The sequence below is a fragment of the Misgurnus anguillicaudatus genome, chromosome 14 (assembly GCF_027580225.2).
Source record: "Misgurnus anguillicaudatus chromosome 14, ASM2758022v2, whole genome shotgun sequence".
Classification (NCBI taxonomy): domain Eukaryota; kingdom Metazoa; phylum Chordata; class Actinopteri; order Cypriniformes; family Cobitidae; genus Misgurnus; species Misgurnus anguillicaudatus.
In genome coordinates, this window is record NC_073350.2 from 5,633,001 (window position 1) to 5,645,278 (window position 12,278).

Genomic DNA, 12,278 nt, shown 5'->3' on the forward strand with positions numbered 1-12,278 from the left:
TTGTCTAAAGGTTTTGCCAAGTCTTGGAAAGAAGAAGGGTTTGTGGCCCGCTTTCAGTATGAATGGATGCAGACGCAGTAAAGACCGTTTAACAAGCAACTTTCTTTTGTTTGAGGCAGCTCCTCAAACACAGCATGGTTGAGGCCGCGCCCAATGCCCCTTGTGTTCTGTTTCCCGTACCACAGACAAGTGCGTCTTGTGCTTTCTGTGCCGCTGCTACATTTATCATTATGCTCATCCCGCGAGAAGCTTCATTCTCTCAGTTACCCCGTCCCTAAACGCGGTGGGAGGTTAAATCCGTCCGTGTGCCCAACCCAAGGAAAGCTCGGTTGGTAGTACATTGTGCTGGGCAGAGCAACGGTTGTGGGGGCGATTTCCTAGCAGCTCGGAAACATCTGCCAAGCGGATACATGTAAATGTGCTGCACTGGTGCGAGTTTAGCAAGATGGTCTGCTTGTCCTCACCACCTGCCTGAGAGCTTGCTGAGAAACGAGGCATATAGCGACCTTGTTAGGGTAGTTGTGTTTGTGCTTGCTATGGCAGCACGTATACTAAAATTGGATCGATACAGAGAAGATTAGCATGGCCCCTGCGAAAGGATGACACGCAAATCCGTGAAGCGCTCCATATTTAATGCGTTGTTTACAGGTTTGCTTTTAAAGCCAGCGGGATACGCGCCAACGTCAGCCTCCGAATCTCCGGTGTATGGTCACCTGACATGTCTTCCTCGCGATCGTGACCGATTACATCACGCGTGTCCACCCTTGCACCAAAAACAGTAGAAAAAAGAAATACACATCGAATGTTCTCAGTGGAGGAGATAAAGGTTTGCACTGAGCATGGCTGAACTGCGATTGGAGGCCACTGGGAAAACTGTTGTTTGTTTCTTCAAGCTAATTGCCTCTGTTGCTCCAAGTCCTCGTTTTGTCAGGTTAACAACTTTGGCGACGCCTAGACTGAATCTGATGCTGTGGCTTTCTTCCCCTCCAACCTCTTCTTTTGTCAATAAGTACGTTATAGGCCACACCCCCACGTACAATAATGAGGGAGAGCATGATAGAGGCCCATGTACAATAGTCAGGAAAGCTCCAATCAGTGCCCTGCAATTTGCATGTGCCTTTATCACGAGCCTTTGTTCTGTGAGGTCCAGGCGTGTGGGCCTTCTCATTTTGCCACCATCTTGCTGATCCTCGGCTCGGTGGCGAGTTCCCATTGGTGGTGGGCTTAGCGCCTCAACGTCAGCTTTTGTTTGGAATGACAACATGGTTTGTCTCATTTCAAATTGCTTTGCTTAAAGGTTTTGCCAAGTCTTGGAAAGAAGAAGGGTTTGTGGCCCGCTTTCAGTATGAATGGATGCAGACGCAGTAAAGACCGTTTAACAAGCAACTTTCTTTTGTTTGAGGCAGCTCCTCAAACACAGCATGGTTGAGGCCGCGCCCAATGCCCCTTGTGTTCTGTTTCCCGTACCACTGACAAGTGCGTCTTGTGCTTTCTGTGCCGCTGCTACATTTATCATTACGGGATCAGAACACACAGAAGTGGTGTGCACATCACATGAACCCAAATATGGGCCAGGTGCAAGACAACTGGAGATGCAATCAATAAATACAAAAATGCAGTCTGCACACTGAAAAATACTGCTCCATACAAAAGTTTATTTAATTAATTAAAAGGCAACGTTTCGACCCTCAGGTCTTCATCAGGCACAATCTCAATAAGTGAGGAACACCTTTAAATACATAACAGGTGCTCACCTTAATTAGACTTCCTCACTTAGAAGTCATGTGACAGAAACAAATCATGTGACAGAAACAAATCATATGACAAACACTCAAGAATACAGCATCATATAAAGAAAATCATATGACAAACACTCAAAATACAGCATCATATAACTTGAAAAGAAAAGACAAACATTTAAAAATTATTATAGAAATGGCTTGATATCAAAATCCTCATTCAACCCTAATGGTGACAAAGTATTTAGAGAATAAATCCAAAAACATTCTCTCTGTAATAATTTCTTCTCATAGTCTCCACCTCTTGATGGTTTGGTTACCTTTTCTATGCCGATGTACTTTAACACACTGACATTATGACCCATTTGCCTAAAATGAGACATGTTTCTGTCACATGACTTCTAAGTGAGGAAGTCTAATTAAGGTGAGCACCTGTTATGTATTTAAAGGTGTTCCTCACTTATTGAGATTGTGCCTGATGAAGACCTGAGGGTCGAAACGTTGCCTTTTAATTAATTAAATAAACTTTTGTATGGAGCAGTATTTTTCAGTGTGCAGACTGCACATTTATCATTACGCTCATCCCACAAGAAGCTTCATTCTCTCAGTTACCCCGTCCCTAAACGCGGTGGGAGGTTAAATCCGTCCGTGTGCCCAACCCAAGGAAAGCTCGGTTGGTAGTACATTGTGCTGGGCAGAGCAACGGTTGTGGGGGCGATTTCCTAGCAGCTCGGAAGCATCTGCCAAGCGGATACATGTAAATGTGCTGCACTGGTGCGAGTTTAGCAAGATGGTCTGCTTGTCCTCACCACCTGCCTGAGAGCTTGCTGAGAAACTAGGCATATAGAGACCTTGATATTGTTGATTCTGCTTGCTATGGCAGCATTCATGAACCAGCCTGTGAAATCCTGCCAGGTTTGACTATATAAACAGCAAGCAAATTCAAGATGTTGTGGGTTATAGAGTTGGTGGATGAAATTATTAATTTGACATTTGATAGCGATTGTGAAATGAGTGGAATTAAAAGACCCAGACCAAGATCAATTGTCTGGGCCACTTTGAGAGTTTGGAAAACAATATTGTGAGATGTATGATGTATGTTGTGTGATCAACACCTGACATACCACAATAACACCTCATCAATGTTGAGGCACTTGTGCTCCAAACATCCAGATGAAGCTGATGGGCACAGGTCAGCGGCCTGTACCATGAAGCCGGTTTAAGTGGATAGCCAGGTAAGTTTAAGATTAGTTTGCGCCAACCCTGGGTTTTAGGTACCATGAAAGTAACGCGGCTTTAATCGGTGTTAGTCGCCATGGTATCTTACGTTGCACGGCTAACCTGTTCTATGTTCTGGATTCGAGATCTGAGACTGCAGTTTGACCAATTAGCTGCGAGGAAAGAAATATATAGCTGACGTAACTACAGCGTCTCCGCACAAATTTTATTTCTTTGTATTTATTTTATTGAACTTTTATATTCAAATATAAACATTAAGGCATATTTAACAATCACTATTTTCTGTGTTGATACCGCATTTAAAGAAAAAAAGAGGAAAAAAACTAAGAAAAAAAGGAGGGCTTAAACATCCAAAGCAGAAATAAGTCTCAGAGGTCTCCGTGCAAATTGTTAGAAGAGCACTTCGTAGAGAGAGTTTTTAGTTTTCCCTTGCCCAGTTATTTTTATGAAATATCTAGATTTTTCACATAAGGGATCTTATCTTTGCAAACTTCTAGCCTCACATAAGAAATCTATCACGTTGAATCCATGCCCTTACTGTACCGCAAATGATGTGTATTGCGTTGCGCTTTTTTGCAAGTGGTACAGTATGCGGTCGGTGGAGAAAACACGGTTTGTCGAACCATGCGCAAGGTGGTCCTCGCACTGTAGGGCTACATTAACAGCTTCATAGTGTTTCCCCGACATTTCCCGACCATGTCTTTAAAAGAGGGCTGTTATAAAATTCCCTGTAAGATTATTAACAAATTTAACAGTGTACATTAACTTAATAAAAGCATATTTCACTTTGGGTAGCCTATCTAAATATATTATACAATGAAGTATGTTAATGTACATGTTATTTCCTCGGCTAAACAACCCGGGGTTTTTGTTTTTTTCTCCTAGGGGGTTTTTAACCCCGGGGAGGTAGCCTGCTTGGGCTTAACTTAGCTTCTTCTTCTAGACGTTACATTAGTAATATGCTCGCTCATATTGTCACGTCATAGCCGCAGCAAATTTGACTGCTTATGCTATTGTGTATTATGTTATGCTATCTGTCGTTTTTCTGTGCTTTTACTGCTTCTATTAATGTAAAGCTGCTTTGAAACAATTGAGTATTGTGAAAAGCGCTATATAAATAAAATTGAATTGAAAAAAATTGAATTGAATTGAATATATATTAAAAAGAGCAGAGGCAGTATTATTTCGCTCTTGAAATATGTTTTTATAATCTTCATACTTTTGTATAATTAGCTTATGCTCCTACGCTAAAAAACACACTGCTTGTATGCGTTCTCTCCGTTTTCTATTCCGATTGGTTGTTCGTGCCGACGTCACTCTTTTATGTGCATGCGCGGGTGGAGTAATCATAGCCTAAAGATCAAAGCCTGAGTTGACAGAGAAAGTTGATAAGCCGCTTCATGGGACCAATAAAGCCTGATTGCATCGGTTTGGTTTTGTCAACTCAAAACCAATCCTGTAACTCCGAGTTTGTTCAGCTACCTTCATGGTATAGGCCCCTGGTGAAATATCTGGCACATCCAGTAGAGGTGAAATATCTGGCACATCCAAACAAGGTATGTATAGAATCTGTCACACCAAATGATCTGTGCAGTTTCAGAGACAAAAACTTAAGACAGATATTAAAATATGCCAGTGCTATTGTTTGTTAATTCACACTGGTGTAGTGGTGTACACAAATAAGATCGTGTCACATGAAATCACACAAATAACTATGACGCGGTTGGGTGGGATTATGGTTAAAACAAGGCAAAACTGAACCAAAAGAAGAAATATACAATTTAAGAGTTAATAGTAACAACATACAAAGTTATATTCTAGGACTTTTTTCTATAAATACATTTTTAAATGTAAACTTTTTAGATATGTTATTGATAAGTATACATATATTTATTGAACAGGAAACCATTTCAGTATTCACTGAGATTTCTGACAGCAGGGGCCTTTGATTTTACAGAGGTAAGTGAAATAGCCTATGCAATAGAAACCCCCATATGATTAAAAGTAAAACTAACTCAGTATTAATTTTTAACTTAGCCTGTCATGCCTTGCATCAGTGCCTGCTGCCTTTGGAGTATTCCCCCTGTGAGGTTTGTTTGTTTTCTTCTTTTTTAAATACATACTGTTCATTGAAGCTTCAATTACCAAATGCTTAAATTTAGCATTTTAAAATAAACGTTTTAACTATAGATAAATTCATTACATGTATCAATCTAAACAAGTGGATTTCAATTATGGATGTCACTAAGAACAAAATGTCTTTATGAGACTTTATATTTTAAACTTTTGAAGGTCAGAGATGCTGAAAGAGAAACTCAAGTAAAAGAGGAGCGTAGAGAGCAGGTATTGGTTTACATTTTAAATCTTGAACATAAATAACAGGGGTTTGAAAATGATGCTACTCTTGTTCTTACTCTCCAATTTAGAGGTGATGAAATCCCCCGGCCTGTGGATTATTTGACCAAGGTAAGTGCAGTATAAACTCCTGTCAATCTATCAGTTACACTTTTAATAAGTTGTATGTAAAATTACATTTTGGACCGACTGTTTGCTACTTTAAACAGATGCCCCAGCTAGAAATAAAAAGTGCTAAGAACGTTCCCTGAAAGTTCCCAATGTTCCCAAAAACATTCTGCCAACGTTAAAAGCGGCTAGTTTTTTTTAAGTTCCAGGAACGCCTCTGTTGTCCGAACGCTAGAGTAATGTTACATTTTACCATTTTTAAACGTTATGACAATGTCATGTTTTAATGTTCACACAATGTTTAAAACAACAGCTGTTTATTATATTGACTTGTTTGATTGTTATGTAAATGATATAGAAACATTGCATTTTATTATTTTAGAAAACATTATTTCTGAATGTTCAGTAAATATATTGCTGTAGAAAACTCAATTTACTTTCTAGGTTTAGATGTTGATGTTTTGTTTCATTTTAAGTCACCCTTATTGTGATTCATGTTTGTTTTAGTTGGTCTCTTGACACTTGACTTTTTGCCTACTAGTTTTTTCCTGGTTGTGTTAACTTTGTGGTAATGCACCACATTTGATTTGTTATGAAAAGTTATTAGTGTATTTCTGTGGTTGTTGGTACATAATGGTAAAGATCATCACCTAATTCATTTACTAATCAAAAGTTTAGTTTCTGCCAATAATGTATATTAGATCCAACTCTTTCACAGCAGTTTGTCATTAAGGAGTTTTAGAAACTTTGGACAAAAAATATACGCTGTATAATTGGGATGCCCAAACATCAAGAATCAGACTATGAATCTCAACCATGGTGACAATTAACATTGTTAAAAAAAATCCTTATTTATCCATGCTGCAGTGCATGCTGGGAGTCCTGAATGAGGTTTGTAATTTGTTAATACCCAGCATGCATTGCAGCATGAAGTTTATCATTTAATTGTCACCATGATTGAGATTTATAGTCTGATTCTTGATGTTTGTGCATCCCAGTTATACAGCAGATATTTTTTGTCCAAAGTTTCTAAAACTCCCTAATGACAAACCGCTGTGAAAGCACTGGATCTCATTTACATTTTTGACAGAGAATGGACTTTTGATTGGTGGGTGAATTGGGTGATGATCTTTACCATTATGTACCAACAACCGCAGAACAACACTATTAACTTGGCATGTTCATAACAAATGTGGTGTATTAACACAAAGTCAACACAACCAGGAAAAAACCAGCAAGCAAAAAGCCAAGTGTCAAGAGACCAACCAAAACAAACACCAACCACAACAAGGGTGACTCAAAATGAAACAAACATCAACATCTAAACCTAGTAAGTAAATTGAGTTTTCTACAGCAATATATTTACTGCATACAGAAATAATGTTTTATAAAATAATAAAATGCAATGTTTCTCTATCATTTACATAACAATTAAACAAGTCAATATAATAAACAGTTGTTGTTTTGGACATTGTTTGAACATTGAAACATGACAATGTCATAACGTTTAAAAATGATAAAATGTAACATTACTCTAACGTTCAGACAACAGAAACGTTCCTAGAACTTAAAAAAAACTGGCCGCTTTTAACGTTGGCAGAATGTTTTTGGGAACATTCGGGAACTTTCAGGGAACGTTCTTAGAACTTTTTATTTCTAGCTGGGTGTCACCTGACATCCCCTGGCAGATCCTGATGGGAGTCATCACAGAGACGGCGTTGTGGCTTTCTGGAGACTTTCACTGACATATGCAAGGTCTTCAGGGACGTTTTCAGCAAGCCCAAATTCAGAGAAAAGGTCCACTTTGTATGGCTGGACAGTAAGTTATTTAAGTTGTGAGTATAAAAGGTACTTGAGAAAGTCCTGTCATCTATTTCTGTCTGTTCGTCTGTGCAATCTATCCATATATCCATCTATCCATCTATCTATCTATCTATCTATCTATCTATCTATCTATCTATCTATCTATCTATCTATCTATCTATCTATCTATCTATCTATCTATCTATCTATCTATCTATCTATCTGTCTGTTCTTCCTATCTATCTATCTCTGTCTGCCGTTCTATCTCTACCTATATGTCATGTCTATCTGTCTGTCTGTGTCTGATAGACTGTATTTCCTTCAAAACTTTCAGCTTGAAAACTACTTTGATCTGCAAACTGAAAACCTTCAAACTTCAAGCTTTTGTGTTGACAAACTTTTTTAACTGGTTTATGTTGTTCATAAACAAAGAAAGTCTCTTAGGTAATTTACAGACAAAGCCAATATCAAGCATATCTATAGTATGTTTAAAATATATAAAAAAGAAATTCCTTGTATTCCTCTTTACTAATGCCTTTCTTCAAAATGATTCAATATTGTTTGTTCTGTTTTTTTATTTATCTAAATTATGTTTTGTGAACTGGGGTGCATTTACCAGACAATATAGGCAAGAGTTCTGTGTGGCCTACTCGTTGACTCTGAAATATACAAGGACTGCCCACCTGGCTATGTAGGTGATGGCAGAAGGGGAATCCTGCATGGATTTTATTCTGAGAAGGAGGTTCAGGGCTATTGCTCGGTTGATTGTTTTTTTTTTTAATGATGGAGGGGAATTTCAGGCTGAGTAGGGTGTGTGTGTGTGCATTATGTCTTTTAAACAATTATTTTTGTTTTGAAATAAAATATCACTGGTATGAGTTTGTTTTTTTGGGTCAGCATGCTTACAATGAGATACAGAGATTAAAAATGTACTGTATGTAGTTGGTTTAACCTCAAACTACCTTATTGACATAAATGTTTTATAATAGCCTACATAATGCATAATAAACAATTACTAATGACTAAAATAAGAAACATATAAGGTGCCATTAATGTTTACAGTAATTTTGTAATTTACACAGTGAAGTGCAACATAATGTGAAAAACTTTAAAAATACTACACAGATAGTACACAATACTGTGTAATTCTTTATGGGGCGGTTTCCCGGACAGGGATTAGACTAGTCCTAGACTTAAACACTTTTAAGAGCTCTCCAAACTGAAAACAACTTTCACTTACAGATCTTAAAATACATCAGGGCGCTTTGTTTTACTTCAAGATGCACACAGGTAATGTTTTTAGTAAGGCATGTTGTTTAAAACTAGTTATATTTCCTAATTAAACTAAGGCCTAGTCCTGGATTAAGCTAATCCTGGTCCGGGAAACCGCCCCTATACACTGCAAAATCCCGGGAGTTAAATTAACACTGCTCAGTGTTTATATTGGTCCACTCCCCAGAGTGTTAAAAAAGTAACACCGGAGAGAGTTAAAAGCTACAATCTTTGACTTTATTCTCTCTATCACCATCTCTGTTTGAAAACTGAAATTGCATTTTAGATCTTACTTGTAGAGTTATTTTCTTAATTTAGGATTAGATGTTGGCTGTTTCATTTAAAGTCACCATTATTGTGATTAGTGGTAGTTTTAATTGGACTCTTGAGTCTTCGTCTCAGCTTTTTAGCTTTTTTTGGCTGTTATAAGTGCATGTGTTTAAAACGTGTTTTTTTGTGGCCAAAGAGGATACACTAGTGCATTTCTATGATTATAATGGTTGTTAGGATATACTTTCAAATAACACTCTTAAAAAATAATTAATTTAGTGACTTCTTACTAGAAGTGTTTATTTCTGTCAATAATATGATACTGTAGTATAAGATCCAGCCATCTCATAGCCGTTTTTCATTCTGAACCATTTTTAAGCACTGACACTTACAGATTAACTGCAATATAACGTAGACACTTAAACATCAAGAATCAGAGTATAAATCACAATGATGGTGACAGTAAAATGAAAAGCTTCATGCTGCAATGCATGCTGGGTATTAACAAATTACAAACCTCATCCAGAACTCCCAGAATGCACTGTGGCATGAATAAATAAAGAACTTTTTTACCATATTCTTTGTCACCATTGTTGAGATTCATACTCCGATTCTTGATGTCTTTGTATCTAAATTGTTCAGCGGTTAATGTTTTTGTGCACACTATCAAAGTCCTTTAGAATGCCAAACTGCTATGAGAGTTCTGGACCTTGAACTGTAGTAATTTATTATTAATAGAAAATGATGCTTCTGATGAGGGGGAAAACTATATTAATAAATCTGTTCATTAAATGGTTATGTTTGACGTTTTGTTTTAATCATCAACATTCAAGTCACACATTAACCTTTTCTTTGCTATAACAATGTGTTTTAAACACACTAAGATATAGCAGTTAGAAAAAACTAACAAGCTAATAGTCAAGAGTCAAGTCCTACTAAAACAACCACTGATCACAATAATGGTGACTTTGAATGAAACAGCCAACATCTTAACATAAGTTAAAGGGGACATATTATGAAAATCTGACTTTTTCCATGTTTAAGTGCTATAATTGTGTCCCCAGTGCTTCTATCAACCTAGAAAATGTTAAAAAGATCAACCCAATAACTTAGTTTTGGTAAACCATTTTCTGCAAGCATGTGAAAAAATAGGTCATTGTAATTTGGCCCTTATTGTGATATCAGAATAAGGTAATACCGCCCCTTTATCGGCACTATCCAACCACAGCGCAACCATTTAGTATGGAGAGAAAGAGAGAGATAAAATATTTCACAGCACAATTGAGTTTCAATTGCAACAAACCACCACCATTGTGATCAGTGGTTGCACTTCATCCGCTCATTTGCATTTTAAATGACAAACCCAAAACAGCACACTTTTTCTCAGACCTATTTTAGACTTAGTTTACATCTTAAAAAAAATCTCATAATATGTCCCCTTTAAGAAAATAACTCAAGTAGGATGTAAAAGTAAGATGTAAAATGCAATTTTAGGTTTCAAACAGAGATGGTGATAGAGAGGATAAAGTCACAGATTGTAGCTTTTAACTCTCTCCGGTGTTACTTTTTTAACACTCTGGAGAGTGGACCTATATAAACACTGAGCAGTGTTAATTTAACTCCCGGGATTTTGCAGTGTAAGTTTACCTTAGATCAGACATGGTTAAAACTATGCATATGCTCTCTACTCCTTTTGTTGCTTTCATAATAACTTTATTATTACTATTATTACTAATAAAGTATTATTTCATAATGTTAGCGCGATATGGCGCAAGTTTTAAAGACCGCACTGTTTTCAACCCCACTTCCTGTTTACCGTGGCGTCGACGTCATTACTGTGCCACTAACCAATGAGAAGCAGTGTGGGAGGGCCTGCACGTGCAGCCCTGTCCCAGGTGCATCCCCGCCCAAATCTGCAGGCTGCAGACAGGGGCTTCTGGTTTTTACAGGAATTTACAATAAAGTATTGAAAATCAAATCAGTCACAGGTTGTTGCTGTAAATAATAAACAGTATTATACCGTATTTATTCAGTTAAAAGCTGTAAAATAACATCAATAAACCACAACACAACTTCAGCAAGGGACAGTTTTTATTTTACGGTAATGTATTGTAATTTCGTATTACTGGACATTACTGTAATTCTACGGGTATTAGCTGGCAACTTTATTGCCAGTAATTTACCGTAAAGTTCAAAAAAATGTTTACAGTGTAAATATTAACCAAATAAGTGAACATGTTGCAATGCATGCTGGGAACCATTCAGACCATTGTTTTTTATTGTTTGTCAGATTACTCAGTTTGGCAAGTTGGGTAAACAAGGTTGGACACAAACTTACATATCTAAATCCAGTCAACAAAATAATATTTGTTAGCTGGATGATTATGCTTATTTCATTCAGTAAAAACATAATAATAAATTGAACCCTTCAACAAAAAAATTGATAGAACAATAGATATTAATATTCCTATTTTCTTACCATTGTTGCTTGGGATTGGGGTTAGAACAACTTTCTGTTACATAAAATGACATCCTCACCCTAACCCAACTCTAACCCAAACCCCAAGCAAAAACAGTTTACATTTCTGACAGAAAAATGTACAAACCAATGTTTAAATGACATTCTAACCCAAACCCACCCTTATCCTAGTGATGGTCGTTTTTGAAGCACTGCTTCATGAGGCTTCGAAACATTTACAAATCTTTTGTCACATGATTTTAGCTTCATTACGTCTTAACTGTTTCGAAATGTTTCGAAAATCCGATGGTTCACCACTGGGGGAGTTAATCACATGACCAGTGTCTAATATGTTTAGGTGAACTCGGGTCAGTTTTATTATGAAAGTTCATAATACATTTATCCTTCTGACTAATAACACTGCAATTTTGTCTACTTTTTGTTTATAGACAGATTTAATGACAAAAATGTGCATAATTAAAAGGGTAGTTAGTTTTAATGATTTGTTTGCCCTAAATAAAACTACAAACACATAATAGACTTTTAACTATGTCTTAATTAAGTTAAAAAAATTTAAATATATTTTAATACAAATCTTGCTATTATTTGTAAAAAAATTTAAAATGTTTGGACATATCTGCTTTTACATTATTTTGACCAGCAGGGGTTGCCAGCGTGTGTGGTGTTTCGAAACTGCTTCGAAAAACTGAATAAATTTTCGAAGCAATTGGTTCAATTGATTCGAAGCTTCGAAAAGCTTAATTTCTCCCTTCACTGCCTTATCCTCATGCGAAAACGTGTAAAAATCTGCTGAAAACAACAAATCTAACCCCAATACCAAGCAACAATGATTTGAAAAAAGGAAAAAATTGAGTAATCAATACGTGAAACTGGCGCGAAAAGAAAGTCATCCCATGGACACATGTAAACACGGAAACACGTCACTTAAATGCTCGAAACATTTTGACCTGAATTCAAAAATAGTCTCTTTCCTATCTTACCATATCTGTGCTACTCACCTGACCAACGGTGAC

The 12,278-nt window shown here is 36.9% G+C and overlaps 1 non-coding gene across 1 annotated transcript; it reads left to right on the top strand.

Annotated features, from left to right (window-relative positions):
* The first annotated feature begins 527 nt into the window (after positions 1 to 527).
* Positions 528 to 634, top strand: LOC129428313 (U6 spliceosomal RNA). Its single transcript, XR_008638956.2, has one exon. It is a non-coding gene; the product is annotated as a U6 spliceosomal RNA (small nuclear RNA).
* Positions 635 to 12,278: the final 11,644 nt, after the last annotated feature.